This window comes from Cryptomeria japonica, chromosome 10 (assembly GCF_030272615.1).
Source record: "Cryptomeria japonica chromosome 10, Sugi_1.0, whole genome shotgun sequence".
NCBI classification, from domain to species: Eukaryota; Viridiplantae; Streptophyta; class Pinopsida; order Cupressales; family Cupressaceae; genus Cryptomeria; species Cryptomeria japonica.
In genome coordinates, this window is record NC_081414.1 from 238,468,047 (window position 1) to 238,484,878 (window position 16,832).

Genomic DNA, 16,832 nt, shown 5'->3' on the forward strand with positions numbered 1-16,832 from the left:
TCTCCTCAAATCCTATTTATGCTAGTTAAAACATTGACATAGAGTAATTTTACAAGAATTTAAAAGTCAATTGTTAACACAATAAACCGAATAACATAGTCAAATAATTCAACCATATTATCATCAAATCATATAGAATACTCTCATTAATTTATAGCATTAAGGGTTCTAATACTTATCTTAATCTTGAGCATGTGGAATGATCATTGTTACTCTAAGAACTATCTAGTGGCCCTGACCATAGCACCCCAAGAGGAAACAAGTTCTTACATAGTATCCCACATACCTCATAGCATGAAAAACACAAAATCCCAAATTCCTCACAAAAAAAAAAATCCCTCACCAGGACACTCCTAGGTCAATGTTATACCTCGAGTTGAACATGCATTGTGTACCCCTTTTCCAAATGCCCATAGCCCATCAAGTCACCATTTTTACCTTCTTTCATTAGTGATCTTCATTCTCCCTTCCTAAATCCAACATAATTGACTTATGTAATATTTTAAGGGTTGATTTCCAAACCATCATACCTTTTTAAAAATGTTGGTTGTGGTGATTAGGCATATTCTTTGGTTGTGTGGCTCCTTGGAATCCATTTCTTTTAATCACATTCTTAGGGAGTGAAATGACATGTTGCTTATTGTTAGTGGAGATGGATACAAGTGTAATTTGTTTTCTTTCAAGCTTCTTGTTTTGTATCGCTCTCTAGGATTTAATAAATTTTTACCTATCTTTTAGTTAAAAAATAATCATAATTATTTTTCTTTTTAAGATAGTTGTTCATAAATATTATTTAATAATATTTCTTTTAACCAAAGGATTATAATATCCTTTATTTTTATCTCCTTGTTTTACTTCTAAAATGATTATTTCATAACATAATCTTCTTTGGAAAAAAAGTCACATAATAGTTAGCCATACCTCTTATGTATTTTAGAAGTTTTATTGATAATATTCATGAATAAACAAATAAGGGATAAATATATCAAATCCAAGCAATGGGTTCTTTATGTTACAACATGACACAAATTTGACACCCACAACAAAAACCAACATAAGAAAATAAGTGCCACATAGTGTCATTTAGATTTGTAATAGTAATTATCTATGCTTTTTTTCAAACAATAGCAAATAGAAGAGATTAATAATTTTGTAACCCTAACTTTAAATTAATCCTAACATTAATTAAGTTGTAATCATATTTGAAACCTAACAGTAATACTAGTTGAATGCTAATTATAAATTTTAAGTAATACCTAACCTACTTTGAACCCTAGTCTTAACCCTTACCCTAACCCTATTCTAACTCTAATAAAAGTCTTGTCTCTAATGCCAATAATAACTCTAGTCATAATTGAATTGTATTCCTAACCTCTTTGAATCCTAACCATAATTTAACACTAACCCTAACTCCAATTTAACTTTATACCTAACCCTTACCCTAATTAAATCCTTACGCTAACCATGCTTGAACTATAACCATAATTTAACCCTAACTAAAAAACTTCTTTTATAAATTTAATTAAACACTAATTCAATCATAGTCCTAACACTAATTCAACCCTACTTTTAATAAACTCAACACTAAGCTTATTAAACATAAATGTAACCCTAATTCAATCCCAATTGAACCATAATCGTAACACTAACTATAATTATAATTGAGATGTAATTATAATGAATGTATTTGGTATTCTTTGTATTTTTTTGTATTATTCAATAATGGAATATCAATAATGCTAGAGGGTATGGTTGATTCAAATTTTAAAAATAAGAGATTCTAGGATGTGGCCTACGAATTTTCGGACTTAAAGACTGTTGAGGGTGGAAGAAGATTCGAGGATGCAACTTGGAGGAGTTAACCTCCTCCACCCGGTTTGAGATCTCTACCCCATCCACTTACATTTTTTCGAGTCCTTTTGGTTTTAATGCTCTGCATCAATAGTTAAAACTAACTGCACCGCACCTCATGCGACCCAACCATGGTTCTTGACGGAGCTAGAGTCACATGGAGGAGCCATTAATGGCCCAAAATCTATCGCTCACACAACCACAACACTAAAAAAAACCTTTACGGAGACCGTCACCCCACCTGCGAATGGAGTCCACCAATCGGCGCAATTCCTTAAGGCCCTTGATGGTGAAGGATCCAGTAAGGAAGGTAAGTGCCCTCGCATTACCTTGGACTCCTTGTGCATTTTACTGAATAATGAGATGTTGAATGAAATTGCTTCAGAAAAAATTAGGTTATGTGACACTACTATTTTCTTTGCTTGTGTGGACATCCAAAAATGTCTGCCTAGAAAGTTCTTAGATGACTAGTTTAACAATCTTTGGAACCAGAAACTAGGGCTTAAAATATCATTCTGTAGGCAAATTCAGAAAGGTTTCTATCTTATTTTTTTTAACTCGCATGAAGCCCAACTGGAAGCCCTCAAACGCCAATACTGGACGGTCAGAAATACATCCTTTTGAGCCTTAGGTTGGTCTCCAGAGGTAGTCAATGAAGAAGTTCTTGCACTTTCCTCCCCCAGATGGGTCATCCTTAAAGATGTCCCTCCCTTTTTGTGGCGATTTCTTCCCCAGCTGATGGAACCATTTGGCAAAACAATTAGGGTTGATGAGACTACCCGTCTGGTGCCCAACCTAGATGCAAAAATGCTCATATCTATTAAGCCTGGAATTGATATCCCCCCATGCTTAAACCTAAATATTAATGGAGAAACCTTCCTCTGCCCTGTTGAGATGCTTGGAGGTTTGAACGCCTACTTTCTTTGCAAAAAGGAAGGGCATATTCATAAAAACTATCCAATCATCAATCACGGGAAACAAAAGAATGACTCACCCAATACCTCGTAAAACCCTAAAATCAATAATGACCTAAAATTGACTCCCCTACACTCTGCTAACAAAGAAACCCCCGCACTCGGTCCCAAGCCCAATGAATTAAACCCGATGCATGTTGATCTCACGCCTCTGGTCCCTGAACCCCTCATTTTCGTCCCCTCAAAACCTCCCGAAGGATCATCTTCTGATTGCTTTCAAGTGGTTACCTCAAGAAAGCAAAGACAAAAATTAACCCACCAAAATGCCCTAAATCGATCTAATGTCTCAAGTACAGATAAATTGGCCATTACTAGCAATCCCCCTCTTGAAATTAAAGACCTACCATCCACTTCGCAAAGCCTGACTAATTCTCTAGTTAAAAAAATGGTTAAAAAGTTGGAAAAACCTAATCGTGGTGCTGATGATGCTAGCATCAATGATAATACTACAAAAATGGTACTCAGATCTTGAACACCCAAGCAAACGACACCATTTTCATTTGTAGACATTACCTCTGATGTGAGCACCACCAACCCCTCGATAGGCTCCCAGGTTAATGAAATTGAGGATAATCATGTGATAGAAGTTATCTTTGCCAGCAAGGGTTTAGATGACATTAGCTCTGGCATGATGCTCCTTGGTTTTCCAGGCTCCTAGTTGTCGGGGTTTGACATAGGAGGAAATGCGGATGTTAGAATTGAGCTATCTGAGATTAGTGAAGATGACGAGGACCTTATGAAAGGATCCTCCATGAATAAAAATAATGGTAGACCTATGGGATCTAAGAACAAGAAAAAAATTGGAGATCAACACGATCTCCCTACCAGCTCTGTTAAAACCCCCTTCTAAGGAAGTTCATATCATGGAACATTAGAGGCCTTGAGTCGCTTGATAGGAAGTTTGTTATCAAAAGGTTTCTAGACTCCCACAAAATCTTAGATTTCCTGATGCTTCAAGAACTTAAAGCCGTTGGTTTCTCTCTTGATAGTGCTCTTGACGTCATTTGGAAAGATGCAATTAAAATTTACACTGAGCACCCGAGAGGTAAGGGAGGAGTTGGCCTTCTTCTAGCCCCCAAATGGGCGAACTACCTTAGGAATAAGGGAACTTCCCCATGTAATCGGGTAGCCTGGGTTACATTAGATATTAGAGGATCTTGCTTAGGCATATGCTCCATATATGCACCCAATGACTATAAGGAAAGATTGTCCCTCTGGACTTGGCTGACATCCCTCCTAATATCCCCTGGGTCATGGCCAGAGAATTTAACATGACTGAGACTGGAAATGTTTTACAAAACCCTGTTTACCTCTGATGATAATGAAGCCTTGAAAGATGCTCAAAGTTAATGTAGCTCCATTATCCCAAAACAAATCTCTAAGAATGAAGCCCTCCTCCTTAAAGCTAGGATCTCCAAGCAAGAAATTGCTAATGCCATTAAGGCACTTGAGGATGATAAGGCCCTAGGCCTTGACGACCTTCCTGCTGAATTCTACAAAGTCAATATTGAGTGGATCACTAATGATCTCTATGATATCTATAATGAAGCACTGGATACTGGCACCCTGGGGCAGTCCATCAAATATGGGTATTGTTAAACTTATCCCAAAAGAAGGGGACAAAGCCCTCATAAAAAACTGGAGGCCAATTACCCTCCTCAATGTCTCCTAAAAAATCTTAGCCAAAGCCTTAGCCTCACACCTTGAGAAGATCCTCTCCAAATTCATTTGCTCTACCCAGACGGGGTTCGTTAAAGGTAGGTACATATTGGAGAAACTTGTGACCAGTTGGGAATCCATGGAGTGGGCCAAAACCTCGAACTAGGACTCAGCCATGTTCCTTGTTGACTTTGAAAAATCCTATGACCAGGTGGAATGGGTCTTCATCCTCATGATGCTCCAAGCATTTGGCTTCCCTAGTGAATTTTGTGACTATGTTTAGATCCTCCTCAAGGATGCATCTTCCCTGATTGAAGTTAATGTCTCTCTCTCCCAGCCTATTTCCCTCTCCAGATCAATCAGGCAACTTTGCCCCCTTTCCCCTGCTCTGTTTTTCATAGCATCGGATGCCCCGTACTATCTCCTAAGAGACAACACCCTATCGCGCAAGGTGAATGGCATCAAGATGCTGAACAACTCTGAGTTAATCAACATTCAGTTTGCCGATGACACCTCATTATTCCTGGAGCTCTCTAGACATAATATCGGTTCCCTCAATCAAAAACTTGACACCTTTAGTAGAGCATCAGGTGCCTAGATTTCCAGCTCCAAATCCATCCTACTTGGATGGAAAGATGAGCCTCTGGACTGGCTTCAATAGTTCGGTTATTCTTGGGGAGGACCTAACAAAATAGTTAGTTACTTAGGTATCCCATTCTCTGTATCCCCATCTTTGAGAGACATGTGGAGCTGGGTCAAAGGGAAAATAGATAGGAAGTTAAATAAATGGGACAATAGGGTCCTATCCCTAGCCGACAGGATTCAAGTTTGCCAGAAAATCCTCTCCTCCTATAGTATTTAATATTCCTCTGTCTGGATGTTCAATAATTATCAAGTTTTTGAAATCCAAAAGGCTATCAGACGTTTCCTTTGGTCGGATGGCAAGTGCAAGAGGAAAGGTGATGTAGACAAATGGGCCTGGGGCCACCTAGACAAAAAACATGGTGGGTTGGGCCTTAAGGATCTTAGACTGCAGGGAATAGCCCTTGCGGCCAAATGTATATTCCACTCACTCTAAGGTCATGAACCTTGGAAGATTCTCATCAAGAACAATATACAAAATGGTGTCCCCAAGACTACCAAAACCTAGAAAACCCTCCCGCTCAGTGATCTGATTGTAGGCAATTTCTCTATGTCTGTCCAAGGTACTTGGGTGTTTAAATCTATCTGGAAAGCTTGAGAGCATGTGCATAGGATTATTATCAACTCTAACATCAACTGTGATGCTACCCTCCATGGTGAAAGGTCAATATGGTGGAACCTTTATCATAACTCGAAACCCCTTGCCTTAACCCAAGGATGCTCTGCTAAGTATTGGCATAATAAAGGTGTCAAATACCTTATGGACATATTAGAACATGACAATCTTATCATATGGGAAACTCTTAGCAATAAATATGATCTCCCTACCTCGCATAAGAGGACCTACAACATGATTAGGCTGGCATGTACCTCTCTTCATCTTCCTAGAAACACGCATGTAGATGCTCACAGGTACCTTACCTTCCTTTGGAAAGATTGGTCCAAACTCCCAAAGATCAAGGCCAAGTCTATTTATACCCTACTTAACAATGACACCTCAGTGATCGATCATAGTAACGCTCCATGGTATGCTGATCATAATCTGCACACATGTGAAAAAAACTTTGAGAAATTATGGAGATCCCCCATCCCCCCTAAAATCAAATGCTTTAGATGGCAACTTATATTAAATAGATTACCTATTAGGAATAAAACTGCTGCATACGACCTATGCTTTGTTTGCAAAAATCTTGAGACTACGTGCCACATTTTCCTTGACTGCTCTTTTGCTAGAGAAATATGGTTGCTATTTGGAATCTCTATCACAGAACATGTCTGTACTCTTGATATAATCACTGGTTTTATTCATAGGGTCAAGAAGGATGCTAACCTAGTCTCGCAAATTTTATCTACCTTCTTACTTTGGTAATTAATGGTTTTTCTAAAAAACTCACACATTACAAAATTGTTTTGTATTCTGATGAACTTAGAGAGGAACAAGCTACTACGATTCCTCAAAGATGGCAAAGCAACTATGTTTGTCTACGAGATGCAAGATGACTATGAATGTGCCAGACTCGCTGAGAACTAAGTCTCCTTCGATAAGGCTATGAAGAAACTCATCAAAGAGCTACAGGACAATAGGCCCCCACCCTTCAATAAGGTAGAAATGTGCTCCCAGATCCTGGAAGGAAAAAAGGTGGCATGGATGGAAGGACCACTAGGCTGGACCACCTGGCTGGAAGAATAGGATGAGATCTTGCAGTAGCACCCTCGGCTAAAATTAGAATTACTCAAACTATATAGCGGATAACTATATATGATGTTTCTCTAAGTCTGTTTTCACAGTTTGGTGGTTGAGGCCTTGTCTCCTGCCTCTTTTTTTTTGTATAAACTCTCCATTTTTTTGACTTCCGATTTCTAATACAAAAAATAATGCCAGAGAATATATTTTTTATTATTCAATTAATATTAGTCCTTCACTCACTTGTCATGGTAGTTACCTTGTAATAGTATAAACTACCAAGATTTTCACAATTAATTAGTATCAAAATGTTTTGTCTAGTTTCAATAATAAAGATAATAGTTTAGATTTATAGGACCATAATTAATTTTAATTAGTCATTCTTGATTAATCATAATCAGAACCTCTTCATAATATTATTACTGTATTTTAATTATTATATTTTTAATTTAATATAATTATAATATAATATTAGTATATAAATTTTTATATATAATATACTATATTATTGATTATATTATTTTATTATCCAATTTTTATATTATTAAATTATATAAGGATAACTAAATAATATTATTAATTCATATTTTTTATATTATATATATGTTTGTTTACTTATATAAAAGTTTAGAAAATATAAATTCTAAGTAATTACAAAACAAAATTTAAACATTTCAAATATTATTTTAACGTGTCTAAAAATATGCCAAAAAAAATCATTTCTTTAACCCTAAATCCAAATCAAAAGTTTTGCCTAGAAGCCTAATTGATCCTTAATCTTAACTCCAATTTATCTTTATATCTAACCTTTACCCTAACTATGTTTGAATTATAATCATAATTTAACCCTAACTTGAAAATTTCCTTAATAACTTTAATTAAACACTGATTGAATAATAGTCCTAATCCTAATTTAACCCTACACCTAATTAAACTAAACAATAGTATTTGTAAATATTATTAGAGAATATATTTTTTATTATTCAATAAATATATTTTTTATTATTCAATAATGGAATATCAAATATATTTTTTATTATTCAATTAATATTAGTCCTTCACTCATAATTTTCACTTAATTGAAAGAAAACTTATTTGTCATGGTAGTTACCTAGTAACATATATCAAATAAAAAAAGTTTAGATTTATAGGCCTAAATAGTACTAGCTTATATATATCTAATAATATATATAGAATAAGCCGAGAGATATCCTTTTAGAGGTGCCTATTTTTATTAATTTATCAACATTAAAGTGCAATAGGCCTCAAGAAGGATATCTCTTCCCTTATTCTATATATATTATTAGATATATTTAAGCTAGCATTGGCAGCATGAATTGAAAGACATGACATAAATTAATTTCAAATCATATATTGTTGTATAGCTATATATTTGGGATTGGTACAGTGTTAGATTTAGGATTCCATCTGGTTCAATTCTATTAGTTTAAAATAGTAGGCCTAATTCAATAAGAAATAGGGTTCATTTTGTCTTGCTACTAGGGTTAGGGTTAGGCTTATAGTTAGGGTTTACATCATTGTTGAGGTTAGGTTAATGGTTAGGGTTTGGATTTACATCATGTTTAGTGTTAGGGTTAGCGTTAAGATTATGATTAGGCTAGGATTTAGGGTTATGGCTAGCATTATGTGTAGGTTTATGGTTTATATCATAGGGCTATGATCTAGGGTTAGTGTTATAGTTAGGGTTTACATGACTGTTAGGGTTTGGTTAATGATTAGGGTTTGGATTTACTTCATGTTTAGAATAAAGACATTTTCAAATAGCTTAAACTCTCTTTTAATTGAAATGATATTTTTACTATAAATTTAAAAAAATAGACATTTTAAAATAGTTCAAAATTTCTTATAATTAAAATTATCTTACTCATAACCTTTATTCTAACCTTAACCCTGAGAGTAATTGAATCACTTATCAAACCCTAATGATAATCAACTAAAACTTATATAACTTTCAATTAGAATAAGCTTTTATTAAAACATTGAAAAATAAAAGAAATTAATTTATAAATTCTCACTGGCATCTTGCATTGTAATTCAAATGAGTTTATTAAAATTTAAAAGAAGCTATTCATAAAAATAATGACATTTTTTCAAGATCCATTTATGTTTAACTGAAAAAATAAAACAAAAACATACTACCACACATGTTTCTAGTGCAATAAATGAAATATTAATATCTCAATAATCACTGTAACATATACAAAAATATAAAATGCAAAACCCTAAATTAAATATGTAAAAACCAAAATCCAAATATCATGATGTGGTTCGCTGGAAATCAACTTCTTGACTGGGACCGAGAAGAACAAAATATAGTTTAATAGAAATATCTTTTGAAAGTGATGATCCTCTACCCAATCATTCTCCAATCTCCTACAATTTCTCCAATTTTCCAACTCCAACCAAATCTATTGAATGGAAACATATTTAATTATTAATTAATTAACAAATTAGTATTAGTTATTTAGGAAAATATATCTCAAATTATTTGTGAACCCTCAAATGTTGACACAAATTTGTTGCGATTGTAAAAGCCTCTCGACTTTAAAAACCAAAATCTAAACCAAATATCATGAACTGTTGGTTGGAACTCAACTTCTTGAATGAGACTGAGAAGAACAAAATATTCTAAACCAATAGCAAGCAAGCCAAGCAATCTAGTTAAAATTTTAATAGCAATATTGTACAGAGTATATTGATCAATTAGAGAAATCTTTTGAAAGTGACATTACAATAGCAAAATGCACAAATCTATAATTCAATTGAACTGATATCATAATATTTATGACATGTTGATATAAAAATTGATTTAATGTATTGAATGCAATATTGATGTCAATTGATATCAATATCATTCAAATGTTTATATTTGTGTGCGTAGATACATACATACATATTAATGTGTTAGAAATTAGCATCTTAGGATACTAATCATTATAAACAATGTTATAAAGTAAATGAAATGAGAAACATGCATGCATAAATGTACACATTACACAAGATATACATGGGGTAAAAAACACCATAAAGCATCATTTAATTAAAACACTTACAAATATAGTCTATCATAAAATAGACATTAACCTGGGGACACTCCTCCAATAGCCAACAATACCTCTTGTGCATAGTGATACAACTCACCATAAAACCTCCAAATTCATACAACTCTCAAATGAGAGAGAACCTCCTTAAATATAGGAGGAAGGGTGGCTTCACTAGTCACACCTTTTCAATAACCCCCACTCATAAATAATTAATAATCTAATAATTATTAGATTATAATTTTCTCAAATGGGATATGCTTATAAAACATATAATATATAAGGTTTTATAACCTTATATTAGAATATTGTATATAAATGTTATAAGGATGTTATCCCTAATAAAATTATGTTCTAACACTCCTACTTAATGTTAATAGGGGATCACATGTCAATTTTCATAAAAGAAAAAATAAAGTGCCCCAATAATGTAGGTCTTCTTTGACAATGATAAACAAGGACACAAATATATGCCAACATGAAGATCATGCATTCCAGACTATATGAAAGTCATCTTGTCATAGTTTATAATCCCAGTGTTTTAAAAATGATTCTATGGGGTCTTAAAAAATTATATTGGAGCCGCGGTCTCCTAAAATTAGCCTCTCCCTAGGTTCATTACATAGTGCCCGTAGGACTTAATACAATTCTTTTAGAAGTGGAATATTTACAAGGAGAAGAATTTACAAATTTCGTAGGACTTAATACAATGAGAAGAATTTACAAATGCCCATAGGACTTAATACAATGCTTTTACAAGTAAAAGATTTACAAGGAGAAGAATTTACAAATGCCCATAGGACTTAAGCACAAATGTGCCTATAGGACTTACTAATACATACTTGCAATAATTAAAACAAAAAAGGACTTACATATGCCTATCTGCAGGCTTAAAGGACTTAGTAATGCCTATATAGGTCTTGTTTCATACGTACTAGGACATATGCCTACCTGTAGGATTTAAAACTAGGATTTAGCCACTAGGTGGTGTTATTGCATGCACACTCCCCCTCAATGGCATCACCTAAGGCCAAGCATTATTTGAATTTGGAGCATACAATTCCTAAAGGTCTTATGCCTATTATGTCTCACATCTAGGATTTACAAACTAGGTGGTACCATGTACACCCCCCCTAATGGCATCACCTAAAAGCCAACCACTGGATAGAGGATTTCAAAGTGATGGCTAAAATTATAATATATAGCATGTGCCCATGATATTCAAGGTGTCTTATTATGGAATTATTTCATTGAGTGAGGTGCCCATGATCTTCAAAGTGTCTTTATTATGAAATAATTTCACTTGAGTGATGTGCCCATAATCTTCAAAGTTCAATTTGAACTTCAAAAATGATATTATTTGGAAAGAGTAAAATAACTTCAAGTAATATGGTACTTTTACATGTATCCAAATGGAACTCTTCCATAAATCTTCAAGCTCATATTGATTCTTTAGGAGCTACACTCATATTTTGCCCATTTGATTCAAAGACGGATACAAGATAGTCTTCTTATTAAAGTATTGCATCATCCATGGAATAACACTTGCACCATATATTTTGAAGGTATAACCTCACCATAAAAGAAACAATATAGTTAGTAACATAGTAATCAATTAAACTTGATTTTTTGTGCAAATAATGAACATAATATTATGCATTTGTCGTTTGCCAAAGATCATATAATATTCCTCGTAAATGTAAAATATAGTCCAATAATTTGTAGCAAGGAGATCAAAATATAATTTTATGAGAATAAACATGAATAATTAGTTTTTTGTTTAAAATACAAAATAGTCATGCTACTACATATAGTAATGATCCAAAAACAAATTAGGCAACGGGTGAGCTATCCTTTCTAGGTTTTCTCCCCAGACAGTTTATAAGGGCGATAACAACCCATTATAATGAATACTATAGCTTATACATTTCATAAAAAAATATTATAAGACGTCTTTCATAAGGAAATTGTGATGTATCAACACTTATAATGGATGGTCTAGGAAAGTACAAATCTACATCATCCCTTATAACATTATGAAAAAACAACCCCCTTAAGAATATTAGATTCATATATACATAATCTTACACTAATCATCTACAATTTGCACTTCCTATAAAGTACTTGACAACGTGAAATAATGAAACATCTCATAGAGTACACGTGGTTACTCATGATACAATCACATTAAATCATTAGTAATTGGTCATCATTTGGATCCTCATTGTGAGGATATTGAACATATAAGCTATATGAAATGATACATTATATAAAATATGTTGGGATAAATGTAGAAATGAAAGTTATGAATTCTTTCCACACTTGTAAGTTACAAACAACAATTTGACAAGAGATATGAGTGCCAAAAACATTATTCTCTTTCTAGAAGGAGGCATGATTATATCAATATCATATTTATTTGGGACAAAAGAAGTTAGAGCTCCAATATCTCATATCTTTGGTAAAGGAAGTATAGTGGGCCTAAGAAAAAAAAAATCTAAAGTTTATATGCCTTATAACTTAGCTTGGTCTAAAAAAAATATGTATAATTTTAAGGTTTTGATTTTGATCATACGTATGAGCTTTGTAAACCAAATAATGACTATTTATTTGGAACCATCACAAATTGATGAGACTTTCAAATGTTTAAAATACATCTAGAATACTTTATAGAAATACATTGTCACTACTCTTTTTTAATAGCAATCTAAAAGATAAATATTAAATCTACTGGACTAAATTAAAAGAACCAAGATGAAAGCTATTGTAAATAATAAGCATAGTTTGAAATTCACAATTTGAATTGCCCTTCTTTAGCATTACTATGAGGAGACAACATTCTCTTAAAAAAAATGAACTCATTTTAAATGTAGAAGTAGTTGAAGAGCACATTGGAAAATCATAGGTACCACTGTCACATGAAAAAAGAGGAGTCACTAAATGTTATAAGGATTTGATTCCTAGTATCAATATTGCATTCAAATTTGACATAGATTAAATAAGCTTTTATATCAAAATCATAAATAATTTGACATGGGTTCAATTAAATTGCTTTAAAGAATAATTCATAAATAAATAATAATATCAATATGGTACTTTTACATGTATCCAAATGGAACTCTTCCATAAATCTTCAAGGTCATATTGATTCTTCAGGAGCTACACTCATATTTTGCCCATTTGATTCAAAGACGGATATAAGATAGTCTTCTAATTAAAGTATTGCATCATCCATGTAATAACACTTGCACCATATATTTTGAAGGCATAACCTCCCATAAAAGAAACAATATAGTTAGTAACATAGTAATCAATTAAACTTGATTTTTGGCGCAAATAATGAACATAATATTATGCATTTGTCCTTTGCCAAAGATCATATAATATTCCTCATAAATGTAAAATAAAGTCCAATAATTTGTAGCAAGGAGATCAAAATATAATTTTATGAGAATAAACATGAATAATTAGTTTTTTGTTTAAAATACGAAATAGTCATGCTACTACATATAGTAATGATCTAAAAACAAATTAGGCAACGCGTGAGCTATCCTTTCTAGGTTTTCTCCCTAGACAGTTTATAAGGGCAATAGCCACTCATTATAATGAACAATATAGCTTATACATTTCATAAAAAAATATTATAAGACATCTTTAATAAGGAAATTGTGATGTATCAACACTTATAATGGATGGTCTAGGAAAGTACAAATCTACATAGTCTCTTATAACATTATGAAAAAACAACCCCCTTAAGAATATTAGATTCATATATACATAATCTTACACTAATCATCTACAATGTGCACTTTGAACATTGATCACTTTTAATGATAAGATTATTTATATCTGAAGTGTGTAAGTTGGTGGACTCCTATAAAGTACTTGACAACATGAAATAATGAAACATCTCATAAAGTACATGTGGTTACTCATGATACAATCACATTAAATCATAAGTAATTGGTCATCATTTGGATCCTCATTGTGAGGATATTGAACATATAAGCTATATGAAATGATACATTATATAGCATATGTTGGGATAAATGTAGAAATGAAAGTTATGAATGCTTTCCACACTTGTAAGTTACAAACAACAATTTGACAAGAGATACGAGTACCAAAAACATTATTCTCTTTCTAGGAGGCATGATTATATCAATATCATATTTATTTGGGACAAAAGAAGTTAGAGCTCCAATATCTCATATCTTTGGTAAGGGAAGTATAGTGGGCCTAAGAAAAAAAATATCTAAATTTTATATGCCTTATAACTTAGCTTGGTCTAAAAAAATATGTATAATTTTAAGGTTTTGATTTTGATCATACATATGAGCTTTGTAAACCAAATAATGATTATTTATTTGGAACCATCACAAATTGATGAGACTTTCAAATGTTTAAAATACATCTAGAATACTTTATAAAAATACATTGTCACTACTTTTTTTTAATAGTAATCTAAAAGATAAATATTAAATCCAGTGGACAAAATTATAAGAACCAATATGAAAGCTATTGTAAATAATAAGCATAGTTTGAAATTCACAATTTGAATTGCCTATTTTATAATTTTATAAATCAACCCATTTGAATTCACAATCATTTTTTTTCAATCTTCCTAATTGATTGATTTCCTACCAAGGATTAAACAATAAAGATGAACTTCTAGGAAAATATATGTAAGGATGGGTTTACATGCCCTTCTTTAGCATTACTATGAGGAGACAAAATTCTCTAAAAAAGCAAATGAACTCATTTTAAATGTAGAAGTAGTGGAGGAGCACATTGGAAAATCATAGCTACCACCGTCACATGAAAAAAGAGGAGTCACTAAATGTTATATAAATGTATATAAATGTTATAAGGATGTGATTCCTAGTATCAATATTGCATTCAAATTTGACATAGATTAAATAAGTTTTTATGTCAAAATCATAAATAATTGGATATGGGTTCAATTAAATTGCTTTAAAGAATAATTCATAAATAAATAATAATATCAATATTAGTTGTTTATTGATATATCAAATTTGATATTTATGTCAATACATTAATCCATTTGTTAGAACTTATAATTGTTATTTTCTTTTGTTGGATTTTGTTGTAGTTGTTTATTCATGGTTATTATTGGTAAAATTTCATATATATATGAATTGAAGTTACAGTTAAAATTAACATCAGAATTTGATAATGATATGTCAAAATGGATATAAAAAATGAATACGCTTTTAAAAAAAAATTATATTTAATAATTTGAAAATAAAAGTATACATATTTATACAAAACTGTTACAAATATAAAAAATAAAACAAATTCTTCAATTTTAAATTACAATTAATTAAATATCAAAAAATATTAATATTCTCAAAGGGTTATAGCTCAATCGGCTGAGTACAATTGGTAACGATAATGAACTGTCTAATTTCAATTCTCTCTTATCTTTTAATGATCCGAATTTGATGCTTTTTAGTAGCTCTCTTTGACTCTTATAGATCTAAAAAAGTTTGATTTTTGAAAAAATCTAAATCTATACAATTCATAATTCTAAAAAATACTATTCATTCAGAATTTAAAATGATCATTCAATTGATAGATTTACCAACATAAAACTATATTCTATTAAATAATAAAATATTTTTCTTAGACTTCAAGTGTGCCCAGATTTACAATGTTTGGAAGCAAATACTCCTTCACAGAAATAGTAGCAAATAATCTAGTAATACATAGAAGCACTTCAATTGTCAGCTGATATCAAAAATTGATAATTCTGGCTTCTCCCTTGCTTTCAAGCCATATCAAAGAAAGGTCTTAATTAGATTACTCAGATGCCATAACTAGTTCTTTCTCCAAATGCATAAAGTTAAAGGAGTTAATAATATCCATGTATACATATATATTTTCTTGTCTTCTACCATTTGACCCTTTGATAATTTGCTTTGCTCTGGACTGCAATACATGGTAACATTATATTTATGTATCCAAACAATAACTATTGGAAAATTAAAGAATGTGATAAAGCCAAATCCATGGAACATGGCAGGTCAAGGGGAATAGAGTTGCCTTATGAGCCTTTACCGAAAGGTTGGGAACAATGTCTGGATCTCAAGGTATACCGAATAAATTTGGGTTTCGGTCCTGATAATGTAAAAGATAGATGAGCTGTCTGTTTCTGGGTTAAAATTTTGTCTCATTGATGCCACATTGTTATTTGAAAGATAAGATTAAAAGAAGAAAAATATTACTTTGTTGAATTCAGAGCATTATTCAGTATACCTTGAGATCCAAACATTGTCCCCAACCTTTCAGCAAAGGCTCATAAGGCAACTTTATTTCTCTTGACCTGCCCTCTTCCATGGTTTTGGCCTCGTCACATTATTTAAGTTTCCAATAGTAGTTGTTTGGACACATAAATATAATGTTACCATGTATTGCAGTGCAGAGCAAAGCAAATTGTCAAAGGGACATATGGTAGAAGACAAGAAAATATATATGTATGAATGTATATTATTAACTACATTATACATTTGCAGAAAGAACTAGTTAAGTCTTTGTAGTCATTGGACCTGTCAATATTTTCTCTTGACATGTGGCTATGGCATTGCACATTTGAGAGAAACAACGTGGCTGAAACAACCTCATGAAGCAGAGTCTGCCCAAAACTGACCTACCCAGAGACATGAAGTCACTGAGGATTTGATATTTAACCTGTAACTTTAAACACTCCAAAATATTTGTAACTTTGAACACTCCAAAATATCTGTAAATTTGAACACAAAAGATCCTTTGCTATTGGTGACTGAGATCTTTCATAGGTCTGACACTTTTAATGCTCCCACTGCTATGTTAGCACATGGCTATATGCTTGAGTGCTCTGTGAGTTTGGGCATACACTTTCAACCTTGTATTGAATCACTATTCTCTGCCATTCCATTCAACAGAAAGATCTCTGCCATT